This window comes from Hydractinia symbiolongicarpus, chromosome 13, assembly GCF_029227915.1.
Source record: "Hydractinia symbiolongicarpus strain clone_291-10 chromosome 13, HSymV2.1, whole genome shotgun sequence".
Lineage (NCBI taxonomy): Eukaryota > Metazoa > Cnidaria > Hydrozoa > Anthoathecata > Hydractiniidae > Hydractinia > Hydractinia symbiolongicarpus.
The window spans coordinates 609,407-634,545 of NC_079887.1; positions in this window are offsets into that span (position 1 = coordinate 609,407).

Here is a 25,139-nt window from a genome sequence, read left to right on the forward strand (position 1 = left end):
CCCTGGGTACTTTCTTTGTATACTTTTGACTATACGGGCCAAGCCGGGATTTACGGGAAATCGCGGGTTTTCGTTTGCCGGCGATTAAACTTCTTTTATTCAGCGTCTCATCAAAGATGAAAACATTTTTAAAAACTACAAGTCTCATGGGCTTTAGTGGTGAAAAAATAATTTAAAAAATCGTTCTGGAAATGGGTTTACTCACTGGGTACTTTCTTTGTATACATTCGGCTATACGTGCCAAGCCCGGGATTTACGGGAAATCGCGGGTTTTCGTTTGCCGGCGATTAAACTTCTTTTATTCAGCGTCTCATCAAAAATGAAAACATTTTTGAAAACTACAAGTCTCATGCGTTTTAGTGGTGAAAATATAATTTAAAAAATCGTTCGGGAAATGAGTTTACTCCCTGGGTACTTTCTTTGTATACTTTTGACTATACGGGCCAAGCCGGGATTTACGGGAAATCGCGGGTTTTCGTTTGCCGGCGATTAAACTTCTTTTATTCAGCGTCTCATCAAAAATGAAAACATTTTTAAAACCTACAAGTCTTATGCGTTTTAGTGGTGAAAAAATAATTTAAAAAATCGTTCTGGAAATGAGTTTACTCCCTGGGTACTTTCTTTGTATACTTTTGACTATACGGCCGAGTCCGGGATTTAGGGAAATCGCAGTTTTTCGTTTGCCGGCGATTAAACTGCTTTTATTCAGCGTCTCATCAAAAATGAAAACATTTTTAAAAACTACAAGTCTTATGCGTTTTAGTGGTGAAAAAATAATTTAAAAAATCGTTCTGGAAATGAGTTTACTCACAGGGTACTTTCTTTGTATACATTCGACTATGCGGGCCGAGCCCCGGATTTACGGGAAAACGCCGGATTTCGTTTGCCGGCGATTAAACCTCTTTCATTAAGCGTCTCATCGAAAATGAAAACATTTTTGACAACTACAAGTCTCATGCGTTTTAGTGGTGAAAAAATAATTTAAAAAATCGTTCAGAAATTGAGTTTACTCCCTGGGTACTTTCTTTGTATTCTTTTGACTATACGGGCCGAGTCCGGGATTTACGGGAAATCGCGGATTTTCGTTTGCCGGCGATTAAACTTCTTTTATTCAGCGTCTCATCAAAAATGAAAACATTTTTAAAAACTACAAGTCTCATGGGCTTTAGTGGTGAAAAAATAATTTAAAAAATCGTTCTGGAAATGGGTTTACTCACAGGGTACTTTCTTTGTATACATTCGACTATACGTGCCAAGCCCGGGATTTACGGGAAATCGCGGGTTTTCGTTTGCCGGCGATTAAACTTCTTTTATTCAGCGTCTCATCAAAAATGAAAACATTTTTGAAAACTACAAGTCTCATGCGTTTTAGTGGTGAAAATATAATTTAAAAAATCGTTCGGGAAATGAGTTTACTCCCTGGGTACTTTCTTTGTATACTTTTGACTATACGGGCCAAGCCGGGATTTACGGGAAATCGCGGGTTTTCGTTTGCCGGCGATTAAACTTCTTTTATTCAGCGTCTCATCAAAAATGAAAACATTTTTAAAACCTACAAGTCTTATGCGTTTTAGTGGTGAAAAAATAATTTAAAAAATCGTTCTGGAAATGAGTTTACTCACAGGGTACTTGCTTTGTATACATTCGACTATACGGACCAAGCCCGGGATTTACAGGAAATCGTGGGTTTTCGTTTTCCGGCGATGAAACCTCTTTGATTAAGCGTCTCATCAAAAATGAAAACATTTTTGAAAACTACAAGTCTCATGCGTTTTAGTGGTGAAAAAAAAATTTAAAAAATTGTTCGGGAAATGAGTTTACTCCCTGGGTACTTTCTTTGTATACATTCGACTATGCGGGCCAAGCCCCGGATTTACGGGAAAACGCCGGATTTCGTTTGCCGGCGATTAAACCTCTTTCATTAAGCGTCTCATCAAAAATGAAAACATTTTTGACAACTACAAGTCTTATGCGTTTTAGTGGTGAAAAAATAATTTAAAAAATCGTTCTGGAAATGAGTTTACTCCCTGGGTACTTTCTTTGTATACATTCGACTATGCGGGCCAAGCCCCGGATTTACGGGAAAACGCCGGATTTCGTTTGCCGGCGATTAAACCTCTTTCATTATGCGTCTCATCAAAAATGAAAACATTTTTGACAACTACAAGTCTCATGGGTTTTAGTGGTGAAAAAATAAATTAAAAATCGTTCGGGAAATGAGTTTACTCCCTGGGTACTTTCTTTGTATTCTTTTGACTATACGGGCCTAGTCCGGGATTTACGGGAAATCGCGGATTTTCGTTTGCCGGCGATTAAACTGCTTTTATTCAGCGTCTCATTAAAAATGAAAACATTTTTGAAAACTACAAGCCTCAGCGTTTTAGTGGTGAAAAAATAATTTAAAAAATCGTTCGGGAAATGAGTTTACTCCCTGGGTACTTTCTTTGTATGCTTTTGATTATACGGGCCAAGCCCCGGATTTACGGGAAAACGCGGGATTTCGTTTGCCGGCGATTAAACCTCTTTCATTAAGCGTCTCATCAAAAATGAAAACATTTTTGAAAACTTCAAGTCTCATGCGTTTTAGTGGTGAAAAAATAATTTAAAAAATCGTTCGCGAAATGAGTTTACTCCCTGGGTACTTTCTTTGTATACTTTTGACTATACGGGCCAAGCCGGGATTTACGGGAAATCGCGGGTTTTCGTTTGCCATCGATTAAACTTCTTTTATTAAGGGTCTCATCAAAAATGAAAACATTTTTGAAAACTACAAGTCTCATGCGTTTTAGTGGTGAAAAAATAATTTAAAAAATCGATCTGGAAATAAGTTTACTCCCTGGGTACTTTCTTTGTATACTTTTGACTATACGGGCCGAGTCCGGGATTTAGGGAAATCGCAGGTTTTCGTTTGCCGGCGATTAAACTGCTTTTATTCAGCGTCTCATCAAAAATGAAAACATATTTGAAAACTACAAGTCTCATGCGTTTTAGTGGTGAAAAAATAATTTAAAAAATCGTTCGCGAAATGAGTTTACTCCCTGGGTACTTTCTTTGTATACTTTTGACTATACGGGCCAAGCCGGGATTTACGGGAAATCGCGGGTTTTCGTTTGCCGGCGATTAAACTTCTTTTATTCAGCGTCTCATCAAAGATGAAAACATTTTTAAAAACTACAAGTCTCATGGGCTTTAGTGGTGAAAAAATAATTTAAAAAATCGTTCTGGAAATGGGTTTACTCACTGGGTACTTTCTTTGTATACATTCGGCTATACGTTCCAAGCCCGGGATTTACGGGAAATCGCGGGTTTTCGTTTGCCGGCGATTAAACTTCTTTTATTCAGCGTCTCATCAAAAATGAAAACATTTTTGAAAACTACAAGTCTCATGCGTTTTAGTGGTGAAAATATAATTTAAAAAATCGTTCGGGAAATGAGTTTACTCCCTGGGTACTTTCTTTGTATACTTTTGACTATACGGGCCAAGCCGGGATTTACGGGAAATCGCGGGTTTTCGTTTGCCGGCGATTAAACTTCTTTTATTCAGCGTCTCATCAAAAATGAAAACATTTTTAAAACCTACAAGTCTTATGCGTTTTAGTGGTGAAAAAATAATTTAAAAAATCGTTCTGGAAATGAGTTTACTCACAGGGTACTTTCTTTGTATACATTCGACTATACGGACCAAGCCCGGGATTTACAGAATATCGCGGGTTTTCGTTTTCCGGCGATTAAACCTCTTTGATTAAGCGTCTCATCAAAAATGAAAACATTTTTGAAAACTACAAGTCTCATGCGTTTTAGTGGTGAAAAAAAAATTTAAAAAATTGTTCGGGAAATGAGTTTACTCCCTGGGTACTTTCTTTGTATACATTCGACTATGCGGGCCGAGCCCCGGATTTACGGGAAAACGCCGGATTTCGTTTGCCGGCGATTAAACCTCTTTCATTAAGCGTCTCATCGAAAATGAAAACATTTTTGACAACTACAAGTCTCATGCGTTTTAGCGGTGAAAAAATAATTTAAAAAATCGTTCGGAAATTGAGTTTACTCCCTGGGTACTTTCTTTGTATTCTTTTGACTATACGGGCCGAGTCCGGGATTTACGGGAAATCGCGGATTTTCGTTTGCCGGCGATTAAACTGCTTTTATTCAGCGTCTCATCAAAAATGAAAACATTTTTGAAAACTACAAGTCTCAGCGTTTTAGTGGTGAAAAAATAATTTAAAAAATCGTTCGGGAAATGAGTTTACTCCCTGGGTACTTTCTTTGTATGCTTTTGACTATACGGGCCAAGCCCCGGATTTACGGGAAAACGCGGGTTTTCGTTTGCCGGCGATTAAACTTCTTTTATTCAGCGTCTCATCAAAAATGAAAACATTTTTAAAAACTACAAGTCTCATGGGCTTTAGTGGTGAAAAAATAATTTAAAAAATCGTTCTGGAAATGGGTTTACTCACAGGGTACTTTCTTTGTATACATTCGACTATACGTGCCAAGCCCGGGATTTACGGGAAATCGCGGGTTTTCGTTTGCCGGCGATTAAACTTCTTTTATTCAGCGTCTCATCAAAAATGAAAACATTTTTGAAAACTACAAGTCTCATGCGTTTTAGTGGTGAAAATATAATTTAAAAAATCGTTCGGGAAATGAGTTTACTCCCTGGGTACTTTCTTTGTATACTTTTGACTATACGGGCCAAGCTGGGATTTACGGGAAATCGCGGGTTTTCGTTTGCCGGCGATTAAACTTCTTTTATTCAGCGTCTCATCAAAAATGAAAACATTTTTAAAACCTACAAGTCTTATGCGTTTTAGTGGTGAAAAAATAATTTAAAAAATCGTTCTGGAAATGAGTTTACTCCCTGGGTACTTTCTTTGTATACATTCGACTATGCGGGCCAAGCCCCGGATTTACGGGAAAACGCCGGATTTCGTTTGCCGGCGATTAAACCTCTTTCATTATGCGTCTCATCAAAAATGAAAACATTTTTGACAACTACAAGTCTCATGCGTTTTAGTGGTGAAAAAATAAATTAAAAATCGTTCGGGAAATGAGTTTACTCCCTGGGTACTTTCTTTGTATTCTTTTGACTATACGGGCCTAGTCCGGGATTTACGGGAAATCGCGGATTTTCGTTTGCCGGCGATTAAACTGCTTTTATTCAGCGTCTCATCAAAAATGAAAACATTTTTGAAAACTACAAGCCTCAGCGTTTTAGTGGTGAAAAAATAATTTAAAAAATCGTTCGGGAAATGAGCTTACTCCCTGGGTACTTTCTTTGTATGCTTTTGATTATACGGGCCAAGCCCCGGATTTACGGGAAAACGCGGGATTTCGTTTGCCGGCGATTAAACCTCTTTCATTAAGCGTCTCATCAAAAATGAAAACATTTTTGAAAACTTCAAGTCTCATGCGTTTTAGTGGTGAAAAAATAATTTAAAAAATCGTTCGCGAAATGAGTTTACTCCCTGGGTACTTTCTTTGTATACTTTTGACTATACGGGCCAAGCCGGGATTTACGGGAAATCGCGGGTTTTCGTTTGCCATCGATTAAACTTCTTTTATTAAGGGTCTCATCAAAAATGAAAACATTTTTGAAAACTACAAGTCTCATGCGTTTTAGTGGTGAAAAAATAATTTAAAAAATCGATCTGGAAATAAGTTTACTCCCTGGGTACTTTCTTTGTATACTTTTGACTATACGGGCCGAGTCCGGGATTTAGGGAAATCGCAGGTTTTCGTTTGCCGGCGATTAAACTGCTTTTATTCAGCGTCTCATCAAAAATGAAAACATATTTGAAAACTACAAGTCTCATGCGTTTTAGTGGTGAAAAAATAATTTAAAAAATCGTTCGCGAAATGAGTTTACTCCCTGGGTACTTTCTTTGTATACTTTTGACTATACGGGCCAAGCCGGGATTTACGGGAAATCGCGGGTTTTCGTTTGCCGGCGATTAAACTTCTTTTATTCAGCGTCTCATCAAAGATGAAAACATTTTTAAAAACTACAAGTCTCATGGGCTTTAGTGGTGAAAAAATAATTTAAAAAATCGTGCTGGAAATGGGTTTACTCACTGGGTACTTTCTTTGTATACATTCGGCTATACGTTCCAAGCCCGGGATTTACGGGAAATCGCGGGTTTTCGTTTGCCGGCGATTAAACTTCTTTTATTCAGCGTCTCATCAAAAATGAAAACATTTTTGAAAACTACAAGTCTCATGCGTTTTAGTGGTGAAAATATAATTTAAAAAATCGTTCGGGAAATGAGTTTACTCCCTGGGTACTTTCTTTGTATACTTTTGACTATACGGGCCAAGCCGGGATTTACGGGAAATCGCGGGTTTTCGTTTGCCGGCGATTAAACTTCTTTTATTCAGCGTCTCATCAAAAATGAAAACATTTTTAAAACCTACAAGTCTTATGCGTTTTAGTGGTGAAAAAATAATTTAAAAAATCGTTCTGGAAATGAGTTTACTCACAGGGTACTTTCTTTGTATACATTCGACTATACGGACCAAGCCCGGGATTTACAGAATATCGCGGGTTTTCGTTTTCCGGCGATTAAACCTCTTTGATTAAGCGTCTCATCAAAAATGAAAACATTTTTGAAAACTACAAGTCTCATGCGTTTTAGTGGTGAAAAAAAAAATTAAAAAATTGTTCGGGAAGTGAGTTTACTCCCTGGGTACTTTCTTTGTATACATTCGACTATGCGGGCCGAGCCCCGGATTTACGGGAAAACGCCGGATTTCGTTTGCCGGCGATTAAACCTCTTTCATTAAGCGTCTCATCGAAAATGAAAACATTTTTGACAACTACAAGTCTCATGCGTTTTAGCGGTGAAAAAATAATTTAAAAAATCGTTCGGAAATTGAGTTTACTCCCTGGGTACTTTCTTTGTATTCTTTTGACTATACGGGCCGAAAGAAACTACCCAGGGAGTAAACTCATTTCCCGAACGATTTTTTTAAATTATATTTTCACCACTAAAACGCATGAGACTTGTAGTTTTCAAAAATGTTTTCATTTTTGATGAGACGCTGAATAAAAGAAGTTTAATCGCCGGCAAACGAAAACCCGCGATTTCCCGTAAATCCCGGGCTTGGCACGTATAGTCGAATGTATACAAAGAAAGTACCCTGTGAGTAAACCCATTTCCAGAACGATTGTTTAAATTATTTTTTCACCACTAAAGCCCATGAGACTTGTAGTTTTTAAAAATGTTTTCATTTTTGATGAGACGCTGAATAACAGAAGTTTAATCGCCGGCAAACGAAAACCCGCGATTTCCCGTAAATCCCGGCTTGGCCCGTATAGTCAAAAGTATACAAAGAAAGTACCCAGGGAGTAAACTCATTTCGCGAACGATTTTTTAAATTATTCTTTCACCACTAAAACGCATGAGACTTGAAGTTTTCAAAAATGTTTTCATTTTTGATGAGACGCTTAATGAAAGAGGTTTAATCGCCGGCAAACGAAATCCCGCGTTTTCCCGTAAATCCGGGGCTTGGCCCGTATAGTCAAAAGCATACAAAGAAAGTACCCAGGGAGTAAACTCATTTCCCGAACGATTTTTTAAATTATTTTTTCACCACTAAAACGCTGAGACTTGTAGTTTTCAAAAATGTTTTCATTTTTGATGAGACGCTGAATAAAAGCAGTTTAATCGCCGGCAAACGAAAATCCGCGATTTCCCGTAAATCCCGGACTCGGCCCGTATAGTCAAAAGAATACAAAGAAAGTACCCAGGGAGTAAACTCAATTTCCGAACGATTTTTTAAATTATTTTTTCACCGCTAAAACGCATGAGACTTGTAGTTGTCAAAAATGTTTTCATTTTCGATGAGACGCTTAATGAAAGAGGTTTAATCGCCGGCAAACGAAATCCGGCGTTTTCCCGTAAATCCGGGGCTCGGCCCGCATAGTCGAATGTATACAAAGAAAGTACCCAGGGAGTAAACTCACTTCCCGAACAATTTTTTAAATTTTTTTTTCACCACTAAAACGCATGAGACTTGTAGTTTTCAAAAATGTTTTCATTTTTGATGAGACGCTTAATCAAAGAGGTTTAATCGCCGGAAAACGAAAACCCGCGATATTCTGTAAATCCCGGGCTTGGTCCGTATAGTCGAATGTATACAAAGAAAGTACCCTGTGAGTAAACTCATTTCCAGAACGATTTTTTAAATTATTTTTTCACCACTAAAACGCATAAGACTTGTAGGTTTTAAAAATGTTTTCATTTTTGATGAGACGCTGAATAAAAGAAGTTTAATCGCCGGCAAACGAAAACCCGCGATTTCCCGTAAATCCCGGCTTGGCCCGTATAGTCAAAAGTATACAAAGAAAGTACCCAGGGAGTAAACTCATTTCCCGAACGATTTTTTAAATTATATTTTCACCACTAAAACGCATGAGACTTGTAGTTTTCAAAAATGTTTTCATTTTTGATGAGACGCTGAATAAAAGAAGTTTAATCGCCGGCAAACGAAAACCCGCGATTTCCCGTAAATACCGGGTTTGGAACGTATAGCCGAATGTATACAAAGAAAGTACCCAGTGAGTAAACCCATTTCCAGCACGATTTTTTAAATTATTTTTTCACCACTAAAGCCCATGAGACTTGTAGTTTTTAAAAATGTTTTCATCTTTGATGAGACGCTGAATAAAAGAAGTTTAATCGCCGGCAAACGAAAACCCGCGATTTCCCGTAAATCCCGGCTTGGCCCGTATAGTCAAAAGTATACAAAGAAAGTACCCAGGGAGTAAACTCATTTCGCGAACGATTTTTTAAATTATTTTTTCACCACTAAAACGCATGAGACTTGTAGTTTTCAAATATGTTTTCATTTTTGATGAGACGCTGAATAAAAGCAGTTTAATCGCCGGCAAACGAAAACCTGCGATTTCCCTAAATCCCGGACTCGGCCCGTATAGTCAAAAGTATACAAAGAAAGTACCCAGGGAGTAAACTTATTTCCAGATCGATTTTTTAAATTATTTTTTCACCACTAAAACGCATGAGACTTGTAGTTTTCAAAAATGTTTTCATTTTTGATGAGACCCTTAATAAAAGAAGTTTAATCGATGGCAAACGAAAACCCGCGATTTCCCGTAAATCCCGGCTTGGCCCGTATAGTCAAAAGTATACAAAGAAAGTACCCAGGGAGTAAACTCATTTCGCGAACGATTTTTTAAATTATTTTTTCACCACTAAAACGCATGAGACTTCAAGTTTTCAAAAATGTTTTCATTTTTGATGAGACGCTTAATAAAAGAGGTTTAATCGCCGGCAAACGAAATCCCGCGTTTTCCCGTAAATCCGGGGCTTGGCCCGTATAATCAAAAGCATACAAAGAAAGTACCCAGGGAGTAAACTCATTTCCCGAACGATTTTTTAAATTATTTTTTCACCACTAAAACGCTGAGGCTTGTAGTTTTCAAAAATGTTTTCATTTTTGATGAGACGCTGAATAAAAGCAGTTTAATCGCCGGCAAACGAAAATCCGCGATTTCCCGTAAATCCCGGACTAGGCCCGTATAGTCAAAAGAATACAAAGAAAGTACCCAGGGAGTAAACTCATTTCCCGAACGATTTTTAATTTATTTTTTCACCACTAAAACGCATGAGACTTGTAGTTGTCAAAAATGTTTTCATTTTTGATGAGACGCATAATGAAAGAGGTTTAATCGCCGGCAAACGAAATCCGGCGTTTTCCCGTAAATCCGGGGCTTGGCCCGCATAGTCGAATGTATACAAAGAAAGTACCCAGGGAGTAAACTCATTTCCAGAACGATTTTTTAAATTATTTTTTCACCACTAAAACGCATAAGACTTGTAGTTGTCAAAAATGTTTTCATTTTTGATGAGACGCTTAATGAAAGAGGTTTAATCGCCGGCAAACGAAATCCGGCGTTTTCCCGTAAATCCGGGGCTTGGCCCGCATAGTCGAATGTATACAAAGAAAGTACCCAGGGAGTAAACTCATTTCCCGAACAATTTTTTAAATTTTTTTTTCACCACTAAAACGCATGAGACTTGTAGTTTTCAAAAATGTTTTCATTTTTGATGAGACGCTTAATCAAAGAGGTTTCATCGCCGGAAAACGAAAACCCACGATTTCCTGTAAATCCCGGGCTTGGTCCGTATAGTCGAATGTATACAAAGAAAGTACCCTGTGAGTAAACTCATTTCCAGAACGATTTTTTAAATTATTTTTTCACCACTAAAACGCATAAGACTTGTAGGTTTTAAAAATGTTTTCATTTTTGATGAGACGCTGAATAAAAGAAGTTTAATCGCCGGCAAACGAAAACCCGCGATTTCCCGTAAATCCCAGCTTGGCCCGTATAGTCAAAAGTATACAAAGAAAGTACCCAGGGAGTAAACTCATTTCCCGAACGATTTTTTAAATTATATTTTCACCACTAAAACGCATGAGACTTGTAGTTTTCAAAAATGTTTTCATTTTTGATGAGACGCTGAATAAAAGAAGTTTAATCGCCGGCAAACGAAAACCCGCGATTTCCCGTAAATCCCGGGCTTGGCACGTATAGTCGAATGTATACAAAGAAAGTACCCTGTGAGTAAAGCCATTTCCAGAACGATTTTTTAAATTATTTTTTCACCACTAAAGCCCATGAGACTTGTATTTTTAAAAATGTTTTCATTTTTGATGAGACGCTGAATAAAAGAAGTTTAATCGCCGGCAAACGAAAACCCGCGTTTTCCCGTAAATCCGGGGCTTGGCCCGTATAGTCAAAAGCATACAAAGAAAGTACCCAGGGAGTAAACCCATTTCCCGAACGATTTTTTAAATTATTTTTTCACCACTAAAACGCTGAGACTTGTAGTTTTCAAAAATGTTTTCATTTTTGATGAGACGCTGAATAAAAGCAGTTTAATCGCCGGCAAACGAAAATCCGCGATTTCCCGTAAATCCCGGACTCGGCCCGTATAGTCAAAAGAATACAAAGAAAGTACCCAGGGAGTAAACTCAATTTCCGAACGATTTTTTAAATTATTTTTTCACCGCTAAAACGCATGAGACGTGTAGTTGTCAAAAATGTTTTCATTTTCGATGAGACGCTTAATGAAAGAGGTTTAATCGCCGGCAAACGAAATCCGGCGTTTTCCCGTAAATCCGGGGCTCGGCCCGCATAGTCGAATGTATACAAAGAAAGTACCCAGGGAGTAAACTCATTTCCCGAACAATTTTTTAAATTTTTTTTTCACCACTAAAACGCATGAGACTTGTAGTTTTCAAAAATGTTTTCATTTTTGATGAGACGCTTAATCAAAGAGGTTTAATCGCCGGAAAACGAAAACCCGCGATATTCTGTAAATCCCGGGCTTGGTCCGTATAGTCGAATGTATACAAAGAAAGTACCCTGTGAGTAAACTCATTTCCAGAACGATTTTTTAAATTATTTTTTCACCACTAAAACGCATAAGACTTGTAGGTTTTAAAAATGTTTTCATTTTTGATGAGACGCTGAATAAAAGAAGTTTAATCGCCGGCAAACGAAAACCCGCGATTTCCCGTAAATCCCGGCTTGGCCCGTATAGTCAAAAGTATACAAAGAAAGTACCCAGGGAGTAAACTCATTTCCCGAACGATTTTTTAAATTATATTTTCACCACTAAAACGCATGAGACTTGTAGTTTTCAAAAATGTTTTCATTTTTGATGAGACGCTGAATAAAAGAAGTTTAATCGCCGGCAAACGAAAACCCGCGATTTCCCGTAAATCCCGGGCTTGGAACGTATAGCCGAATGTATACAAAGAAAGTACCCAGTGAGTAAACCCATTTCCAGAACGATTTTTTAAATTATTTTTTCACCACTAAAGCCCATGAGACTTGTAGTTTTTAAAAATGTTTTCATCTTTGATGAGACGCTGAATAAAAGAAGTTTAATCGCCGGCAAACGAAAACCCGCGATTTCCCGTAAATCCCGGCTTGGCCCGTATAGTCAAAAGTATACAAAGAAAGTACCCAGGGAGTAAACTCATTTCGCGAACGATTTTTTAAATTATTTTTTCACCACTAAAACGCATGAGACTTGTAGTTTTCAAATATGTTTTCATTTTTGATGAGACGCTGAATAAAAGCAGTTTAATCGCCGGCAAACGAAAACCTGCGATTTCCCTAAATCCCGGACTCGGCCCGTATAGTCAAAAGTATACAAAGAAAGTACCCAGGGAGTAAACTTATTTCCAGATCGATTTTTTAAATTATTTTTTCACCACTAAAACGCATGAGACTTGTAGTTTTCAAAAATGTTTTCATTTTTGATGAGACCCTTAATAAAAGAAGTTTAATCGATGGCAAACGAAAACCCGCGATTTCCCGTAAATCCCGGCTTGGCCCGTATAGTCAAAAGTATACAAAGAAAGTACCCAGGGAGTAAACTCATTTCGCGAACGATTTTTTAAATTATTTTTTCACCACTAAAACGCATGAGACTTGAAGTTTTCAAAAATGTTTTCATTTTTGATGAGACGCTTAATGAAAGAGGTTTAATCGCCGGCAAACGAAATCCCGCGTTTTCCCGTAAATCCGGGGCTTGGCCCGTATAATCAAAAGCATACAAAGAACGTACCCAGGGAGTAAACTCATTTCCCGAACGATTTTTTAAATTATTTTTTCACCACTAAAACGCTGAGGCTTGTAGTTTTCAAAAATGTTTTCATTTTTGATGAGACGCTGAATAAAAGCAGTTTAATCGCCGGCAAACGAAAATCCGCGATTTCCCGTAAATCCCGGACTAGGCCCGTATAGTCAAAAGAATACAAAGAAAGTACCCAGGGAGTAAACTCATTTCCCGAACGATTTTTAATTTATTTTTTCACCACTAAAACCCATGAGACTTGTAGTTGTCAAAAATGTTTTCATTTTTGATGAGACGCATAATGAAAGAGGTTTAATCGCCGGCAAACGAAATCCGGCGTTTTCCCGTAAATCCGGGGCTTGGCCCGCATAGTCGAATGTATACAAAGAAAGTACCCAGGGAGTAAACTCATTTCCAGAACGATTTTTTAAATTATTTTTTCACCACTAAAACGCATAAGACTTGTAGTTGTCAAAAATGTTTTCATTTTTGATGAGACGCTTAATGAAAGAGGTTTAATCGCCGGCAAACGAAATCCGGCGTTTTCCCGTAAATCCGGGGCTTGGCCCGCATAGTTGAATGTATACAAAGAAAGTACCCAGGGAGTAAACTCATTTCCCGAACAATTTTTTAAATTTTTTTTTCACCACTAAAACGCATGAGACTTGTAGTTTTCAAAAATGTTTTCATTTTTGATGAGACGCTTAATCAAAGAGGTTTCATCGCCGGAAAACGAAAACCCACGATTTCCTGTAAATCCCGGGCTTGGTCCGTATAGTCGAATGTATACAAAGCAAGTACCCTGTGAGTAAACTCATTTCCAGAACGATTTTTTAAATTATTTTTTCACCACTAAAACGCATAAGACTTGTAGGTTTTAAAAATGTTTTCATTTTTGATGAGACGCTGAATAAAAGAAGTTTAATCGCCGGCAAACGAAAACCCGCGATTTCCCGTAAATCCCGGCTTGGCCCGTATAGTCAAAAGTATACAAAGAAAGTACCCAGGGAGTAAACTCATTTCCCGAACGATTTTTTAAATTCTATTTTCACCACTAAAACGCATGAGACTTGTAGTTTTCAAAAATGTTTTCATTTTTGATGAGACGCTGAATAAAAGAAGTTTAATCGCCGGCAAACGAAAACCCGCGATTTCCCGTAAATCCCGGGCTTGGCACGTATAGTCGAATGTATACAAAGAAAGTACCCTGTGAGTAAACCCATTTCCAGAACGATTTTATAAATTATTTTTTCACCACTAAAGCCCATGAGACTTGTAGTTTTTAAAAATGTTTTCATTTTTGATGAGACGCTGAATAAAAGAAGTTTAATCGCCGGCAAACGAAAATCCGCGATTTCCCGTAAATCCCGGACTCGGCCCGTATAGTCAAAAGAATACAAAGAAAGTACCCAGGGAGTAAACTCAATTTCTGAACGATTTTTTAAATTATTTTTTCACCACTAAAACGCATGAGACTTGTAGTTGTCAAAAATGTTTTCATTTTCGATGAGACGCTTAATGAAAGAGGTTTAATCGCCGGCAAACGAAATCCGGCGTTTTCCCGTAAATCCGGGGCTCGGCCCGCATAGTCGAATGTATACAAAGAAAGTACCCTGTGAGTAAACTCATTTCCAGAACGATTTTTTAAATTATTTTTTCACCACTAAAACGCATAAGACTTGTAGTTTTTAAAAATGTTTTCATTTTTGATGAGACGCTGAATAAAAGCAGTTTAATCGCCGGCAAACGAAAAACTGCGATTTCCCTAAATCCCGGACTCGGCCGTATAGTCAAAAGTATACAAAGAAAGTACCCAGGGAGTAAACTCATTTCCAGAACGATTTTTTAAATTATTTTTTCACCACTAAAACGCATAAGACTTGTAGGTTTTAAAAATGTTTTCATTTTTGATGAGACGCTGAATAAAAGAAGTTTAATCGCCGGCAAACGAAAACCCGCGATTTCCCGTAAATCCCGGCTTGGCCCGTATAGTCAAAAGTATACAAAGAAAGTACCCAGGGAGTAAACTCATTTCCCGAACGATTTTTTAAATTATATTTTCACCACTAAAACGCATGAGACTTGTAGTTTTCAAAAATGTTTTCATTTTTGATGAGACGCTGAATAAAAGAAGTTTAATCGCCGGCAAACGAAAACCCGCGATTTCCCGTAAATCCCGGGCTTGGCACGTATAGCCGAATGTATACAAAGAAAGTACCCAGTGAGTAAACCCATTTCCAGAACGATTTTTTAAATTATTTTTTCACCACTAAAACCCATGAGACTTGTAGTTTTTAAAAATGTTTTCATCTTTGATGAGACGCTGAATAAAAGAAGTTTAATCGCCGGCAAACGAAAACCCGCGATTTCCCGTAAATCCCGGCTTGGCCCGTATAGTCAAAAGTATACAAAGAAAGTACCCAGGGAGTAAACTCATTTCACGAACGATTTTTTAAATTATTTTTTCACCACTAAAACGCATGAGACTTGTAGTTTTCAAATATGTTTTCATTTTTGATGAGACGCTGAATAAAAGCAGTTTAATCGCCGGCAAACGAAAACCTGCGATTTCCCTAAATCCCGGACTCGGCCCGTATAGTCAAAAGTATACAAAGAAAGTACCCAGGGAGTAAACTTATTTACAGATCGATTTTTTAAATTATTTTTTCACCACTAAAACGCATGAGACTTGTAGTTTTCAAAAATGTTTTCATTTTTGATGAGACCCTTAATAAAAGAAGTTTAATCGATGACAAACGAAAACCCGCGATTTCCCGTAAATCCCGGCTTGGCCCGTATAGTCAAAAGTATACAAAGAAAGTACCCAGGGAGTAAACTCATTTCGCGAACGATTTTTTAAATTATTTTTTTACCACTAAAACGCATGAGACTTGAAGTTTTCAAAAATGTTTTCATTTTTGATGAGACGCTTAATGAAAGAGGTTTAATCGCCGGCAAACGAAATCCCGCGTTTTCCCGTAAATCCGGGGCTTGGCCCGTATAATCAAAAGCATACAAAGAAAGTACCCAGGGAGTAAACTCATTTCCCGAACGATTTTTTAAATTATTTTTTCACCACTAAAACGCTGAGGCTTGTAGTTTTCAAAAATGTTTTCATTTTTGATGAGACGCTGAATAAAAGCAGTTTAATCGCCGGCAAACGAAAATCCGCGATTTCCCGTAAATCCCGGACTTGGCCCGTATAGTCAAAAGAATACAAAGAAAGTACCCAGGGAGTAAACTCATTTCCCGAACGATTTTTTAAATTATTTTTTCACCACTAAAACGCATGAGACTTGTAGTTGTCAAAAATGTTTTCATTTTTGATGAGACGCTTAATGAAAGAGGTTTAATCGCCGGCAAACGAAATCCGGCGTTTTCCCGTAAATCCGGGGCTTGGCCCGCATAGTCGAATGTATACAAAGAAAGTACCCAGGGACTAAACTCATTTCCAGAACGATTTTTTAAATTATTTTTTCACCACTAAAACGCATAAGACTTGTAGGTTTTAAAAATGTTTTCATTTTTGATGAGACGCTGAATAAAAGAAGTTTAATCGCCGGCAAACGAAAATCCGCGATTTCCCGTAAATTCCGGGCTTGGCCCCATAGTCAAAAGTATACAAAGAAAGTACCCAGGGAGTAAACTCATTTCCCGAACGATTTTTTAAATTTTTTTTTCACCACTAAAACGCATGAGACTTGTAGTTTTCAAAAATGTTTTCATTTTTGATGAGACGCTTAATGAAAGATGTTTAATCGCCGGAAAACGAAAACCCGCGATTTCCCGTAAATCCCGGGCTTGGCCCGTATAGTCAAAAGTATACAAAGAAAGTACCCAGGGAGTAAACTCATTTCCCGAACGATTTTTTAAATTATATTTTCACCACTAAAACGCATGAGACTTGTAGTTTTTAAAAATGTTTTCATTTTTGATGAGACGCTGAATAAAAGAAGTTTAATCGCCGTCAAACGAAAACCCGCGATTTCCCGTAAATCCCGGGCTTGGCACGTATAGTCGAATGTATACAAAGAAAGTACCCTGTGAGTAAACCCATTTCCAGAACGATTTTTTAAATTATTTTTTCACCACTAAAGCCCATGAGACTTGTAGTTTTTAAAAATGTTTTCATTTTTGATGAGACGCTGAATAAAAGAAGTTTAATCGCCGGCAAACGAAAACCCGCGATTTCCCGTAAATCCCGGCTTGGCCCGTATAGTCAAAAGTATACAAAGAAAGTACCCAGGGAGTAAACTCATTTCGCGAACGATTTTTTAAATTATTTTTTCACCACTAAAACGCATGAGACTTGAAGTTTTCAAAAATGTTTTCATTTTTGATGAGACGCTTAATGAAAGAGGTTTAATCGCCGGCAAACGAAATCCCGCGTTTTCCCGTAAATCCGGGGCTTGGCCCGTATAATCAAAAGCATACAAAGAAAGTACCCAGGGAGTAAACTCATTTCCCGAACGATTTTTTAAATTATTTTTTCACCACTAAAACGCTGAGGCTTGTAGTTTTCAAAAATGTTTTCATTTTTGATGAGTCGCTGAATAAAAGCAGTTTAATCGCCGGCAAACGAAAATCCGCGATTTCCCGTAAATCCCGGACTAGGCCCGTATAGTCAAAAGAATACAAAGAAAGTACCCAGGGAGTAAACTCATTTCCCGAACGATTTTTTAAATTATTTTTTCACCACTAAAACGCATGAGACTTGTAGTTGTCAAGAATGTTTTCATTTTTGATGAGACGCTTAATGAAAGAGGTTTAATCGCCGGCAAACGAAATCCGGCGTTTTCCCGTAAATCCGGGGCTTGGCCCGCATAGTCGAATGTATACAAAGAAAGTACCCAGGGAGTAAACTCATTTCCAGAACGATTTTTTAAATTATTTTTTCACCACTAAAACGCATAAGACTTGTAGGTTTTAAAAATGTTTTCATTTTTGATGAGACGCTGAATAAAAGAAGTTTAATCGCCGGCAAACGAAAACCCGCGATTTCCCGTAAATCCCGGCTTGGCCCGTATAGTCAAAAGTATACAAAGAAAGTACCCAGGGAGTAAACTCATTTCCCGAACGATTTTTTAAATTATATTTTCACCACTAAAACGCATGAGACTTGTAGTTTTCAAAAATGTTTTCATTTTTGATGAGACGTTGAATAAAAGTAGTTTAATCGCCGGCAAACGAAAACCCGCGATTTCCCGTAAATCCCGGGCTTGGCCCGTATAGTCGAATGTATACAAAGAAAGTACCCTGTGAGTAAACTCATTTCCAGAACGATTTTTTAAATTATTTTTTCACCACTAAAACGCATAAGACTTGTAGGTTTTAGAAATGTTTTCATTTTTGATGAGACGCTGAATAAAAGAAGTTTAATCGCCGGCAAACGAAAACCCGCGATTTCCCGTAAATCCCGGCTTGGCCCGTATAGTCAAAAGTATACAAAGAAAGTACCCAGGGAGTAAACTCATTTCCCGAACGATTTTTTAAATTATATTTTCACCACTAAAACGCATGAGACTTGTAGTTTTTAAAAATGTTTTCATTTTTGATGAGACGCTGAATAAAAGAAGTTTAATCGCCGGCAAACGAAAACCCGCGATTTCCCGTAAATCCCGGGCTTGGCACGTATAGTCGAATGTATACAAAGAAAGTACCCTGTGAGTAAACTCATTTCCAGATCGATTTTTTAAATTAATTTTTCACCACTAAAACGCATGAGACTTGTAGTTTTCAAAAATGTTTTCATTTTTGATGAGACGCTTAATGAAAGTGGTGTAATCGCCGGCAAACGAAAACCCGCGATTTCCCGTAAACCCCGGGCTTGGCCGGTATAGTCGAATGTATACAAAGAAAGTACCCTGTGAGTAAACTCATTTCCAGAACGATTTTTTAAATTATTTTTTTACCACTAAAACGCATAAGACTTGTAGGTTTTAAAAATGTTTTCATTTTTGATGAGACGCTGAATAAAAGAAGTTTAATCGCCGGCAAACGAAAACCCGCGATTTCCCGTAAATCCCGGCTTGGCCCGTATAGTCAAAAGTATACAAAGAAAAAACCCAGGAAGTAAACTCATTTCCCGAACGATTTTTTAAATTATTTTTTCACCACTAAAACGCATGAGACTAGTAGTTTTCAAAAATGTTTTCATTTTTGATGAGACGCTGAATAAAAGCAGTTTAATCGCCGGCAAACGAAAACCTGCGATTTCCCTAAATCCCGGACTCGGCCCGTATAGTCAAAAGTATACAAAGAAAGTACCCAGGGAGTAAACTCATTTCCAGAACGATTTTTTAAATTATTTTTTCACCACTAAAACGCATAAGACTTGTAGTTTTTAAAAATGTTTTTATTTTTGATTAGACGCTGAATAAAAGAAGTTTAATCGCCGGCAAACAAAAACCCGCGATTTCCCGTAAATTCCGGGCTTGGCCCCCATAGTCAAAAGTATACAAAGAAAGTACCCAGGGAGTAAACTCATTTCCCGAACGATTTTTTAAATTTTTTTTTCACCACTAAAACGCATGAGACTTGTAGTTTTCAAAAATGTTTTCATTTTTGATGAGACGCTTAATGAAAGATGTTTAATCGCCGGAAAACGAAAACCCGCGATTTCCCGTAAATCCCGGGCTTGGCCCGTATAGTCGAATGTATACAAAGAAAGTACCCTGTGAGTAAACTCATTTCCAGAACGATTTTTTAAATTATTTTTTCACCACTAAAACGCATAAGACTTGTAGGTTTTAGAAATGTTTTCATTTTTGATGAGACGCTGAATAAAAGAAGTTTAATCGCCGGCAAACGAAAACCCGCGATTTCCCGTAAATCCCGGCTTGGCCCGTATAGTCAAAAGTATACAAAGAAAGTACCCAGGGAGTAAACTCATTTCCCGAACGATTTTTTAAATTATATTTTCACCACTAAAACGCATGAGACTTGTAGTTTTTAAAAATGTTTTCATTTTTGATGAGACGCTGAATAAAAGAAGTTTAATCGCCGGCAAACGAAAACCCGCGATTTCCCGTAAATCCCGGGCTTGGCACGTATAGTCGAATGTATACAAAGAAAGTACCCTGTGAGTAAACCCATTTCCAGAACGATTTTTTAAATTATTTTTTCACCACTAAAGCCCATGAGACTTGTAGTTTTTAAAAATGTTTTCATTTTTGATGAGACGCTGAATAAAAGAAGTTTAATCGCCGGCAAACGAAAACCCGCGATTTCCTGTAAATCCCGGCTTGGCCCGTATAGTCAAAAGTATACAAAGAAAGTACCCAGGGAGTAAACTCATTTCCCGAACGATTTTTTAAATTATTTTTTCACCACTAAAACGCATGAGACTTGTAGTTGTCAAAAATGTTTTCATTTTTGATGAGACGCTTAATGAAAGAGGTTTAATCGCCGGCAAACGAAATCCGGCGTTTTCCCGTAAATCCGGGGCTTGGCCCGTATAATCGAATGTAAACAAAGAAAGTACCCTGTGAGTAAACTCATTTCCAGAACGATTTTTTAAATTATTTTTTCACCACTAAAACGCATAAGACTTGTAGGTTTTAAAAATGTTTTCATTTTTGATGAGACGCTAAATAAAAGAAGTTTAATCGCCGGCAAACGAAAACCCGCGATTTCCCGTAAATCCCGGCTTGGCCCGTATAGTCAAAAGTATACAAAGAAAGTACCCAGGGAGTAAACTCATTTCCCGAACGATTTTTTAAATTATATTTTCACCACTAAAACGCATGAGACTTGTAGTTTTTAAAAATGTTTTCATTTTTGATGAGACGCTGAATAAAAGAAGTTTAATCGCCGGCAAACGAAAACCCGCGATTTCCCGTAAATCCCGGGCTTGGCACGTATAGTCGAATGTATACAAAGAAAGTACCCTGTGAGTAAACCCATTTCCAGAACGATTTTTTAAATTATTTTTTCACCACTAAAGCCCATGAGACTTGTAGTTTTTAAAAATGTTTTCATTTTTGATGAGACGCTGAATAAAAGAAGTTTAATCGCCGGCAAACGAAAACCCGCGATTTCCTGTAAATCCCGGCTTGGCCCGTATAGTCAAAAGTATACAAAGAAAGTACCCAGGGAGTAAACTCATTTCCCGAACGATTTTTAAAATTATTTTTTCACCACTAAAACGCATGAGACTTGTAGTTGTCAAAAATGTTTTCATTTTTGATGAGACGCTTAATGAAAGAGGTTTAATCGCCGGCAAACGAAATCCGGCGTTTTCCCGTAAATCCGGGGCTTGGCCCGTATAATCGAATGTAAACAAAGAAAGTACCCTGTGAGTAAACTCATTTCCAGAACGATTTTTTAAATTATTTTTTCACCACTAAAACGCATAAGACTTGTAGGTTTTAAAAATGTTTTCATTTTTGATGAGACGCTAAATAAAAGAAGTTTAATCGCCGGCAAACAAAAACCCGCGATTTCCCGTAAATCCCGGCTTGGCCCGTATAGTCAAAAGTATACAAAGAAAGTACCCAGGGAGTAAACTCATTTCCCGAACGATTTTTTAAATTATATTTTCACCACTAAAACGCATGAGACTTGTAGTTTTCAAAAATGTTTTCATTTTTGATGAGACGCTGAATAAAAGAAGTTTAATCGCCGGCAAACGAAAACCCGCGATTTCCCGTAAATCCCGGGCTTGGCACGTATAGTCGAATGTATACAAAGAAAGTACCCTGTGAGTAAACCCATTTCCAGAACGATTTTGTAAATTATTTTTTCACCACTAAAGCCCATGAGACTTGTAGTTTTTAAAAATGTTTTCATTTTTGATGAGACGCTAAATAAAAGAATTTAATCGCCGGAAAACGAAAACCCGCGATTTCCCGTAAATCCCGGCTTGGCCCGTATAGTCGAATGTATACAAAGAAAGTACCCAGGGAGTAAACTCATTTCCCGAACGATTTTTTAAATTTTTTTTTCACCACTAAAACGCATATGACTTGTAGTTTTCAAAAATGTTTTCATTTTTGATGAGACGCTTAATGAAAGAGGTTTAATCGCCGGAAAACGAAAACCCGCGATTTCCCGTAAATCCCGGGCTTGGCCCGTATAGTCGAATGTATACAAAGAAAGTGCCCTGTGAGTAAACTCATTTCCAGAACGATTTTTTAAATTATTTTTTCACCACTAAAACGCATAAGACTTGTAGTTTTCAAAAATGTTTTCATTTTTGATGAGACGCTTAATGAAAGAGGTTTAATCGCCGGAAAACGAAAACCCGCGATTTCCCGTAAATCCCGGGCTTGGCCCGTATAGTCGAATGTATACAAAGAAAGTACCCTGTGAGTAAACTCATTTCCAGAACGATTTTTTAAATTATTTTTTCACCACTAAAACGCATAAGACTTGTAGGTTTTAAAAATGTTTTCATTTTTGATGAGACGCTGAATAAAAGAAGTTTAATCGCCGGCAAACGAAAACCCGCGATTTCCCGTAAATCCCGGCTTGGCCCGTATAGTCAAAAGTATACAAAGAAAGTACCCAGGGAGTAAACTCATTTCCCGAACGATTTTTTATATTATTTTTTCACCACTAAAACGCATGAGACTTGTAGTTTTCAAAAATGTTTTCATTTTTGATGAGACGCTGAATAAAAGAAGTTTAATCGCCGGAAAACGAAAACCCGCGATTTCCCGTAAATCCCGGGCTTGGCACGTATAGTCGAATGTATACAAAGAAAGTACCCAGGGAGTAAACTCATTTCACGAACGATTTTTTAAATTTTTTTTTCACCACTAAAACGCATAAGACTTGTAGGTTTTAAAAATGTTTTCATTTTTGATGAGACGCTGAATAAAAGAAGTTTAATCGCCGGCAAACGAAAACCCGCGATTTCCCGTAAATCCCGGCTTGGCCCGTATAGTCAAAAGTATACAAAGAAAGTACCCAGGGAGTAAACTCATTTCCCGAACGATTTTTTAAATTATATTTTCACCACTAAAACGCATGAGACTTGTAGTTTTTAAAAATGTTTTCATTTTTGATGAGACGCTGAATAAAAGAAGTTTAATCGCCGGCAAACGAAAACCCGCGATTTCCCGTAAATCCCGGGCTTGGCACGTATAGTCTAATGTATACAAAGAAAGTACCCTGTGAGTAAACCCATTTCCAGAACAATTTTTTAAATTATTTTTTCACCACTAAAGCCCATGAGACTTGTAGTTTTCAAAAATGTTTTCATTTTTGATGAGACGCTTAATGAAAGAGGTTTAATCGCCGGAAAACGAAAACCCGCGATTTCCCGTAAATCCCGGGCTTGGCCCGTATAGTCGAATGTATACAAAGAAAGTACCCTGTGAGTAAACTCATTTCCAGAACGATTTTTTAAATTATTTTTTCACCACTAAAACGCATAAGACTTGTAGGTTTTAAAAATGTTTTCATTTTTGATGAGACGCTGAATAAAAGAAGTTTAATCGCCGGCAAACGAAAACCCGCGATTTCCCGTAAATCCCGGCTTGGCCCGTATAGTCAAAAGTATACAAAGAAAGTACCCAGGGAGTAAACTCATTTCCCGAACGATTTTTTATATTATTTTTTCACCACTAAAACGCATGAGACTTGTAGTTTTCAAAAATGTTTTCATTTTTGATGAGACGCTGAATAAAAGAAGTTTAATCGCCGGAAAACGAAAACCCGCGATTTCCCGTAAATCCCGGGCTTGGCACGTATAGTCGAATGTTTACAAAGAAAGTACCCAGGGAGTAAACTCATTTCACGAACGATTTTTTAAATTTTTTTTTCACCACTAAAACGCATGAGACTTGTAGTTTTCAAAAATGTTTTCATTTTTGATGAGACGCTGAATAGAAGAAGTTTAATCGCCGGCAAACGAAAACCCGCGATTTCCCGTAAATCCCGGCTTGGCCCGTATAGTCAAAAGTATACAAAGAAAGTACCCAGGGAGTAAACTCATTTCCCGAACGATTTTTTAAATTATTTTTTGACCACTAAAACGCATGAGACTTGTAGTTGTCAAAAATGTTTTCATTTTTGATGAGACGCTTAATGCAAGAGGTTTAATCGCCGGCAAACGAAATCCGGCGTTTTCCCGTAAATCCGGGGCTTGGCCCGTATAGTCGAATGTATACAAAGAAAGTACCCAGGGAGTAAACTCATTTCCCGAACGATTTTTTAATTTTTTTTTTCACCACTAAAACGCATGAGACTTGTAATTTTCAAAAATGTTTTCATTTTTGATGAGACGCTTAATGAAAGAGGTTTAATCGCCGGAAAACGAAAACCGGCGATTTCCCGTAAATCCCGGCTTGGCCCGTATAGTCAAAAGTATACAAAGAAAGTACCCAGGGAGTAAACTCATTTCCCGAACGATTTTTTAATTTTTTTTTTTCACCACTAAAACGCATGAGACTTGTAGTTTTCAAAAATGTTTTCATTTTTGATGAGACGCTGAATAAAAGAAGTTTAATCGCCGGCAAACGAAAACCCGCGATTTCCCGTAAATCCCGGCTTGGCCGGTATAGTCAAAAGTATACAAAGGAAGTACCCAGGGAGTAAACTCATTTCCCGAAGGATTTTTAAATTATTTTTTCACCACTAAAACGCATGAGACTTGTAGTTTTTAAAAATGTTTTCATTTTTGATGAGACGCTGAATAAAAGAAGTTTAATCGCCGGCAAACGAAAACCCGCGATTTCCCGTAAATCCCGGCTTGGCCCGTATAGTCAAAAGTATACAAAGAAAGTACCCAGGGAGTAAACTCATTTCCCGAACGATTTTTTAAATTATTTTTTCACCACTAAAACGCATGAGACTTGTAGTTGTCAAAAATGTTTTCATTTTTGATGAGACGCTTAATGAAAGAGGTTTAATCGCCGGCAAACGAAATCCGGCGTTTTCCCGTAAATCCGGGGCTTGGCCCGTATAGTCGAATGTATACAAAGAAAGTACCCAGGGAGTAAACTCATTTCCCAAACGATTTTTTAAATTATTTTTTCACCACTAAAACACATGAGACTTGTAGTTGTCAAAAATGTTTTCATTTTTGATGAGACGCTTAATGAAAGAGGTTTAATCGCCGGAAAACGAAAACCCGCGATTTCCCGTAAATCCCGGGCTTGGCCCGTGTAGTCGAATGTATACAAAGAATGTACCCTGTGAGTAAACTCATTTCCAGAACGATTTTTTAAATTATTTTTTCACCACTAAAACGCATAAGACTTGTAGGTTTTAAAAATGTTTTCATTTTTGATGAGACGCTGAATAAAAGAAGTTTTATCGCCGGCAAACGAAAACCCGCGATTTCCCGTTATTCCCGGCTTGGCCCGTATAGTCAAAAGTATACAAAGAAAAAACCCAGGAAGTAAACTCATTTCCCGAACGATTTTTTAAATTATTTTTTCACCACTAAAACGCATGAGACTTGTAGTTTTCAAAAATGTTTTCATTTTTGATGAGACGCTGAATAAAAGCAGTTTAATCGCCGGCAAACGAAAACCTGCGATTTCCCTAAATCCCGGACTCGGCCCGTATAGTCAA